The following is an 8,393-nucleotide window of genomic DNA, read 5'->3' on the forward strand; positions in this document are numbered from 1 at the left end:
TCATTTTTAAATGGTGCCCCGATCTCTCGACCCCCCCCCCCGGCACAACCCCGGACCCCGCCCAATGCCACAACTCACGTATAAGGGGGGCCTTGGGCCCCACCGTACCCCACCTCACACGGGCACCCCTGGGTCCGATCCTCAGTGTGGGGAAAATGCTAACCTGGCACCTTAGCCTGGCAGTGCTACCTGGGCACCCTAGCAGTGCCAGTCTGGCACCCTGATTAAACAACACTCTGTCTGTGCAATTTCAAAGTGCTGGCGAGGATCACGCAGCCAGTTTGGGTGGGGGGTTCCTAATCATTCTGGCAAAGCCGGGATTCTGATATCGGAGCCCCTATTTAAAGGGCACCCAATATCGATATCAAAGTTACATTTAAGGCCCCCCTCACCGCAATGGAAATTGGGACCCTCCACCCAAGCATCAGGCTCCCCCCCTACAACGTCAACATTGGAGCATCCCCTTTGCAGTCATTGGAGTTCCCCCCACCTCACCATACAAAAGGGGAAGCCCCCCAATGAAGAAAAGCTACCCTCCTGACAGTGCTCACTTGGCACTGCCCCCAGACAGTTCATAATACAGCACATCACCAATGTAGAAAACAGTGGAAGACAAGGTAAAACAATGTACTGAGGTTAATTGACACCCACTTGCGTTTTAAAATGCAGTAAATTGTTGGAGAAAGGAATTCTTGTCTGTATTCAATTCAAAAATATCCTTCCATCAAATGTAAATTAATGATGCATAAACTATATAAAACAGAGGCAGACCATTGATCCAATCTGTTCATTAATATATTATGACCCCCTGCATGGGGGCATGGCTGTTGTCAAAGCTCTCCTGTTATGATGAAGGGGGTGCAAAGACTGGATCAGTGGGCGGGATTCTCCCCTACCCGGCGGGGCGGGGGGTTCCGGCGTAATGGAGTGACGGGAACCACTCCGGCGTCGGGCCGCCCCAAAGGTGCGGAATTCTCCGCACCTTTAGGGGCCAAGCCCTCATCTTGAGGGGCTAGGCCGGCGCTGGAGTGGTTTCCACTCCGCCGGCTGGCGGTCTTCGCCGGGCGACGCATGCGCGGGAGCGTCAGCGGCTGCTGACATCATCCCAACGCATGCGCAGGGGAGGGGTTCTCTTCCGCCTCCGCCATAGTGAAGACCATGGCGAAGGCGAAAGAAAAAGAGTGCCCCCACGGCACAAGCCCACCCGCAGATCGGTGGGCCCCGATCACGGGCCAGGCCACCGTGGGGGCACCCCCCGGGGCCAGATCACCCCGCGCCCCCCCCCCCCCCCGCCCCCCAGGACTCCGGAGCCTGCCCGCGCCGCCTTGTCCCGCCGGTAAGGTAAGTGGTTTAATCCACGCCGGCAGGAGAGGGTTGACAGCGGTTGGACTTCGGCCCATCACGGGCCGGATAATCGCCGGGAGTGGGCCCGCCGACCGGCGTGATTCCCGCCGACCGGCGTGGCGCGATTCCCGCCCCCGTCGAATCTCTGGTGGCGGAGAATTCGGGACACGGCGGGGGCGGGATTCACACCAGCGGCCGGCGATTCTCCGACCCGGTGAGGCTCGGAGAATCGTGCCCAGTATGTGGATTGCTTCAGTTAACAAAGTAATGATTTATTGAACCATTAGCACAGTTCTCTATGAGTTCGACTCTCCTGCTAATCTTGCTGGAGTAACTCAGTCTAACTAACCAGTCTGCTCTAAGCCACGTGGTGCTTCTGATCTGCCCCTGTCCTTCACTCTAAGTGTCGCCTGTGGAAAGAGAAAGAGCATGTGGGCCCTGTCCTTTTATATATGCGTTTTGTAATGCCCCCTTGTGGTAGTGTCACCTCGGGGTGTCTTGACTGCCCATTGGTTGCGTCCTATTCTATGTGTTCATTAGCTGTATGTCTGCATGTCATGACATCTCCGGTGCTCCCTGTAGTGTTTACTTAGTTGTAGTGTATTTACATTAACCCCTTGTGTGTTTACAGCGATGCATATCACCACACACTTAAATCAGTAGCTTCTAGGTAAAGTTGAAATTGCTACTTGAACAATTTCCAATTTAAATTTAAATTACCAGTGGTCTTTAGATGTCTTGGTGCTTGAACTTGGTCCATTGATAGGTCATTTGCGTCGAAGTTTTCAAAGTTGCGATGATTGCTATAGTCGAATTGTTGAATCCGTTTGTGCTTTTTTCTTTCTTCTTTTCTGTGCTAAATCTTTGTTAGTTTTTCTTAAAAGATTTACAACTCGCTGGTACCATGTTATATTTTAAATAATGACTTCTCTAAAATATATATATTACTCTTGAATCCACCAGGATGATAAAATAACCAATAGTCTTCTTGTTGAAAGATGAACTGAAATGAAATGAAATAAAAATCGCTTATTGTCACAAGTAGGCTTCAATGAAGTTACTGTGAAAAGCCCCTAGTCGCCACATTCCGGCGCCTGTTCGGGGAGGCTGGTACGGGAATTGAACCGTGCTGCTGGCCTGCTTGGTCTGCTTTAAAAGCCAGCGATTTAGCCCAGTGTGCTAAACCAGCCCAGAGTGTGCTAAACCAGCCCAGAGTGTGCTAAACCAGCCCAGAGTGTGCTAAACCAGCCCCATTAAACTATTTCATGAGTAATAAAATAATAAACTGTAAGTCCTTTTACTCAATATTAAACTAACAATAAAGAACTAAAGTACAATACAGATAACTATGTAACTATACACTATTATAACAAACTAGTTCTAACTTCTCGCACTCTAGCTATTCTATGTCTTGCTTGTTCACTGTTCTGAATCACTTCTCATCATCATCTGCATCATCTGAAAAGGCAGGAAATCAGTTCTTATAGTATCTGACTGTGAGTCATCTAGTGTTGAAATGACTGTACTACATTTACATACAGTGATCATGTATATTGATATCCGAATATCACTACAGAAAGCATGGCACCCACCGACAGGTATCTGTTGAATCTATTATGAAGGATAATCAGAGGTGTTTCAAGGCTTTGGCACCCTGCGTTTTACATACTGCATCCAGCTGAAGGAGAATGCAAAGCCGGTCATGCACGCACCGAGACGAGTGCCTACTCTGCTGAAGGACAAACTGAAGGCTGAGCTACACAGAATGGTGGCTTTAGGAGTCATCAGGCACATAGAGGAACCTATTGACTGGGCTAACTCCATGGTGTGTGTTAAAAAGAGGAATGGGACACACAGTACAGGACAGGGTGCTCTCGGGGGGGGGTGGGTGGGATTGGGGAAGATCTCGGAAACTTACCAGGTGATGCAGGAGGAGGAGGAGGCCTCGGTGGTGGAGTTGAAAGGTAAGTGGGAGGAGGAGTTGGGAGAGGCGATCGAAGAGGGGACGTGGGCAGATGCCCTAGGGAGGGTGAACTCTTCCTCTTCATGCGCGAGGCTCAGCCTCATACAGTTTAAGGTGCTGCACAGGGCACACATGACCGGGACAAGGATGAGCAGGTTCTTTGGGGGTGAGGACAGGTGTGTTAGGTGCTCAGGGAGCCTAGCAAATCACACCCATATGTTCTGGGCATGCCCAGCGCTGGAGGAATTTTGGAAGGGCATAGCGAGGACGGTGTCGAGGGTGGTAGGATCCAGGGTCAAACCGGGCTGGGGACTCGCAATATTTGGGGTGGCAGAGGAGCCGGGAGTGCAGGAGGCGAAAGAGGCCGGAATTCTGGCCTTTGCGTCCCTGGTAGCCCGGCGGAGGATTCTCCTTCAATGGAAAGACACGAGGCCCCCAAGTGTGGAATCCTGGATCAGCGATATGGCAGGGTTCATTAAATTGGAGAGGGTGAAATTCGCCTTGAGATGGTCAGTACAAGGGTTCTTTAGGCGGTGGCAACCGTTCTTAGACTTTCTGGCAGAACGCTAGACATTGGTCAATGGCAGCAGCAGCTCGGGGGGTGGGGGGGGGGGGTTACTTTATTTTTGTTTATGTTATTTACACTGGAAGGGTCTGAGGGGGTGTATACACCTGGTGTCTTAAGTCGGGGTGTTAATGTTAATTTATTATTTAGGTACGGGGGGAGGGGTTTGGGGGGGGTTGCTTTTTTAGATTGTGTTTTGTACTTACCCCTGTTGGGTTCTTTTTTCTTTCTCATTTTGTTATTGATATTTTATGAAAACCTTTAATAAAAATTATTTTTTTTTAAAAAGAGGAATGGTGATCTGAGGATATGTATGGACCCCAAGGACCTCCACCTGTACATCAAAAGGGAGCACTACCCAATCCCGAAGAGGGAAGAAATAGTGTGCAAGATAGCTGGAGAGACGTGTTTCAGCAAGTTGGACGCGTCGCAGGGCTTCTGGCAGCTCAAGCTGGACATAGCGAACACCAGGTCAACAGTGCCTACGTGATCCAAGAAGGTCTCAATGCCTCAGGTCTCAACTTATGCAACAGGGAATCTAATATGCAGTTAAAGTCCCCATCCATGATTAACTGGTGCGAATCCAAATCCGGGATCAAAGACAACAACCTATTAATAATCTCCAGGGAGCAGTCTCGGAGGGCGGAACATCAGAGCGGTGAGTATATAAAGTAACTTACCTCAGGGATTTGCGGCCTAGTGTCCAGTTTCGGAGGGCAGAACATCAGAACGGTGCGTATACAAAGTAAGATACCACAGGGATTTATGGCCTAGTTTCCAGTTTCGGAGGGTGGAGCATCAGAGCGGTGAGATATACAGTAACTTACCTCAGGGATTTGTGGCCTAGTGCCCAGTTTTGGAGGACAGAGCATCAGAGCGGTGAGATATACAGTAACTTACCTCGGGGATTTGCGGCCTAGTGTCCAGTTTTGGAGGACGGAGCATCAGAGCGGTGAGATATACAGTAACTTACCTCGGGGATTTGCGACCTAGTGTCCACTTTCAGAGGGCGGAGCATCGGAACGGTGAGTATCGGGGATTCCACTGAAGCTGAAAGGAAAGCTGTGACCTGATTGGCTGGTAGGGAATCTGTGCCAAATTTTGGGGGGAATAAACACTGCAAAACTAATTCATTAATTAATTAACTAAGTAGAGGTGGCTGGGCAGGCGATGCGCTTGATGGTGTGAGAGTTGATAGACGCCATTACGAGCTGCAGTGACCACATCTGCAGCAAATGTGTGTTGCTCAAGGAATTCCAGCCAGAATTGATGAGCTGGTGTCTGAACTTCAGACGCTGCGGCACATCCAGGAGGGGAAGAGCTACCTGGATGCTTTGCTTCAGGAGGTGATCACACCCTGTCAATTAAGTACCTCAAATTTAGCCAGTAGTCAGGGACAGCAGGGTGTGACTGTCAATGAGGCAGGTAGTGGGATCCTGAATTCAGAAATGGAGGAGCCTCAGCTCTTGGCCTTGTCCAACAGGTATGAGGCACTTGCTCCCTGTGTGGATGAGGAAAAGGGCTGGAGGAAGAATGAGCTAGCTGACCACTATGCTGTGGTGCAGGAGGCCATTCAAGCGGGGGGAACAAAAAGACAAGTGGTAGTTGTAGGGGATGTCATGATATTCATATAAACATATCATGGTGCAAACACACACACACATTGATGGACAGATCAACGGACCAATCAACACACACGCAACATCACAGCCAATCACCAGTGAGAGCACACGCACTATAAAACAGGGAACACCACAGTTCCCGTTCATTCCAGCAGGAGATAGCTTAGAGCACAGAGCTCACAGCGTGCCACTCAGACATGCACCATGTGCTGAGTGCCTCTCCAAGATAGTGCTAGAGCTGGGTCCACAGGTTAACTGGTAAAGTGCGAACCACAGCCAGAAGTTAACAGTTGTTGTTATCAAAAATAATAAAACAGAGTTGTACCATCTACAACCGTGTTGGTTCATTTGTATAGCGGAACACCCAACACGACATAGTACCAGGATTGGAACCCAGCAACTGTGAGACCTACCTGCACATCTTCAGAGATCCGCGATCCTGCGTCATGGACACCATCAGCCCGCCGCAGCCGCTCCAAATCGCTGGAAACCTCGGCGTCAACTGGAAGCTGTTTAAACAGCGCTTCCGGCTCTTCCTAGAAGCCACAGACAGGGAGAATGCATCGGACACCTGGAAGATCGCCCTCCTCCTCTCCACAGCGGGGCAACACGCCATCCACATCTACAACTCCCTGGCATTCGCGGAAGGCGAGGACAAGACGAAGTACAAGACGGTCCTTCTAAAACTTGAGCAACACTTCAGCGTTGAGGTGAATGAGAGCTTCGAGAGGTACCTCTTCCAGCAGCGCCTGCAGGGTAAGGATGAGCCTTTTCAATCTTATTTGACACACCTCCGTATCCTCGCGCAGTCCTGCGGCTATGAGGCCACCTCCAATTCCATGATTCGAGACCAGATAATTTTTGGGGTCACCTCGGGCACCCTACACCAGCAGCTCCGCAAAATAAAGAGCCTCACCCTAGCCACCGCCATCGAAATCTGCGTCCTCCACGAAAACGTGACCAGCCGGTAATCCCAATTCCAGGCGGCTGAATCGGCGAGGCAGGGATCCTACGAGGCCGAGCGGGTCCAGTCCATCGAGTTCCTCCCGGCCCGCGGCCCAGACGAGGGCGGCCATTTCACGCGCATTCCGCGGCCTCCCGCACTTGTACACGGCAAAAGAGACGTCGACGCAGAGGGACGTGACGCGCAGGCGCGCTCTACGCAGGACGGTACTGCGCATGCACGGTGGTGCAACGAACGCCATGACGGCACGACGCGCGGCAACTGTGGATCCGAACATTTAAAGCGGCAATGTCCAGCAAAAAATCGACAATGCCTCCGCTGTGGCAAGGTGGGCCACTACGCTGCCTGCTGTCAAGCAGCTCAACCTGCCAATGTTCCCCAATTACGCCAGCCTCGCAGGGACGCGCGGGCCATTCAGCCTCCATACACCGAGTCATACCCTGACGATGTACAGACCGGTGATACTGACAACCGGGAAGCCTCCCGCGTTGCGGTAATTGACAGAAATCGGATGTCCCCAAGTAGGACCCACCTGCCGATGCCAGTGCACAGCGTTAATCCGGATGATGAATGGTGTGCCACCCTAACGGTCAACCCAAATTCGTTGTCCACCTACTAGGCTGGACTTATGAGCCTGTTTGCACATTGGAATCACTGAATTGTTATGCAACAATGTGAATGTGTTTCTCTTTTTGTCGTTCCAGGAGTTCTCTTTCGCAATTTGATGATTGCACTTGTTTTGTTTATGGTACAACCTCATTGCTATGTTGCACCTGACATCTTCCTATGTATATAGTTTAGCCTCATGTACATGTTGTAGATATTGCACACACATATTCAGCTACACGCAGTACACACCAATATTTATTACCATATAGGCACATATTCTTGTGAAAAGGGGGGATGTCATGATATTCATATAAACATATCATGGTGCAAACACACACACACATTGATGGACAGATCAATGGACCAATCAACACACACGCAACATCACAGCCAATCACCAGTGAGAGCACACGCACTATAAAACAGGGAACACCACAGTTCCCGCCATTCCAGCAGGAGATAGCTTCGAGCACAGAGCTCACAGCGGCCACTCAGACATACACCATGTGCTGAGTGCCTCTCTAAGATAGTGCTAGGGCTGGGTCCACAGGTTAACTGGTAAAGTACGAACCACAGCCAGAAGCTAACAGTTGTTGTTATCAAGAATAATAAAACAGAGTTGTACCATCTACAACCGTGTTGGTTCGTTTGTATAGTGCAACACCCAACACGACAGGGGATTCTATAATTAGGGGAACTGATAGCATCCTTTGCAAACAGGATTTAGAGTCCCGCACTGCATGTTGCCTGCCCGGTGCCAGGGTGAGGGAAATCTCTAACCGGCTTGAAAGGATATTGGAGTGGGAGGGGGAGGATCCAGTTGTTGTGATCCACGTTGGGGCAAACAACATAGGCAAGACTAGGGAAGAGGATCTGTTTGGGGATTATCAGGAACTGGGAACAAAATTAAAGAACAGGTTCTCAAGAGTTATAATCTCTGGTTTACTACCTGAGCCACTTGCAAATTGGCATAGGGATAAGAAAATGTGGCTAAAGGAATTGTGCGGGAAAAAGGGGTTCCATTTCATGGGGCACTGGAATCAGTATTGGGACAGGAGAGATCAGTGCCGTTGGGACGGTCTCCACCTGAACCGATCTGGGACCAGTGTTCTTGCAGAAGGGATAAATAGGGTGGTCACAAGGATTTTAAACTCGCAAATGGTGGGGGGGGGGTCAGCATGTGAGGAGAAGGTAGAGGTTAATAGGATGAACAGGCAGGGCCAGTCTAATGACAACGGAGTGGAAAGGAAACGTAAAAAAATCAAAATGGAAAGTGGCTGTGGGAGTGAAAGTTGGGGATGAGGCTGTGTGTTATCAGAGATTAAT

At 50.2% G+C, this 8,393-nt stretch overlaps 1 long non-coding RNA gene across 2 annotated transcripts in view; it reads left to right on the plus strand.

The window, feature by feature from the left end:
• The window catches only part of LOC140427304 (uncharacterized), a 52,977-nt gene extending 45,276 nt beyond the window's left edge, over window positions 1–7,701 (plus strand). For both annotated transcript variants that reach the window (XR_011948454.1, XR_011948455.1), the window contains exons 2-3: window positions 4,162–4,530; window positions 5,851–7,701. This is a non-coding gene — a long non-coding RNA (uncharacterized lncRNA). The remainder of the gene's footprint in view (window positions 1–4,161; window positions 4,531–5,850) is intronic.
• The last annotated feature ends 692 nt before the right edge of the window (window positions 7,702–8,393 follow it).

Source organism: Scyliorhinus torazame, chromosome 7 (genome assembly GCF_047496885.1).
Source record: "Scyliorhinus torazame isolate Kashiwa2021f chromosome 7, sScyTor2.1, whole genome shotgun sequence".
Taxonomy (NCBI): domain Eukaryota; kingdom Metazoa; phylum Chordata; class Chondrichthyes; order Carcharhiniformes; family Scyliorhinidae; genus Scyliorhinus; species Scyliorhinus torazame.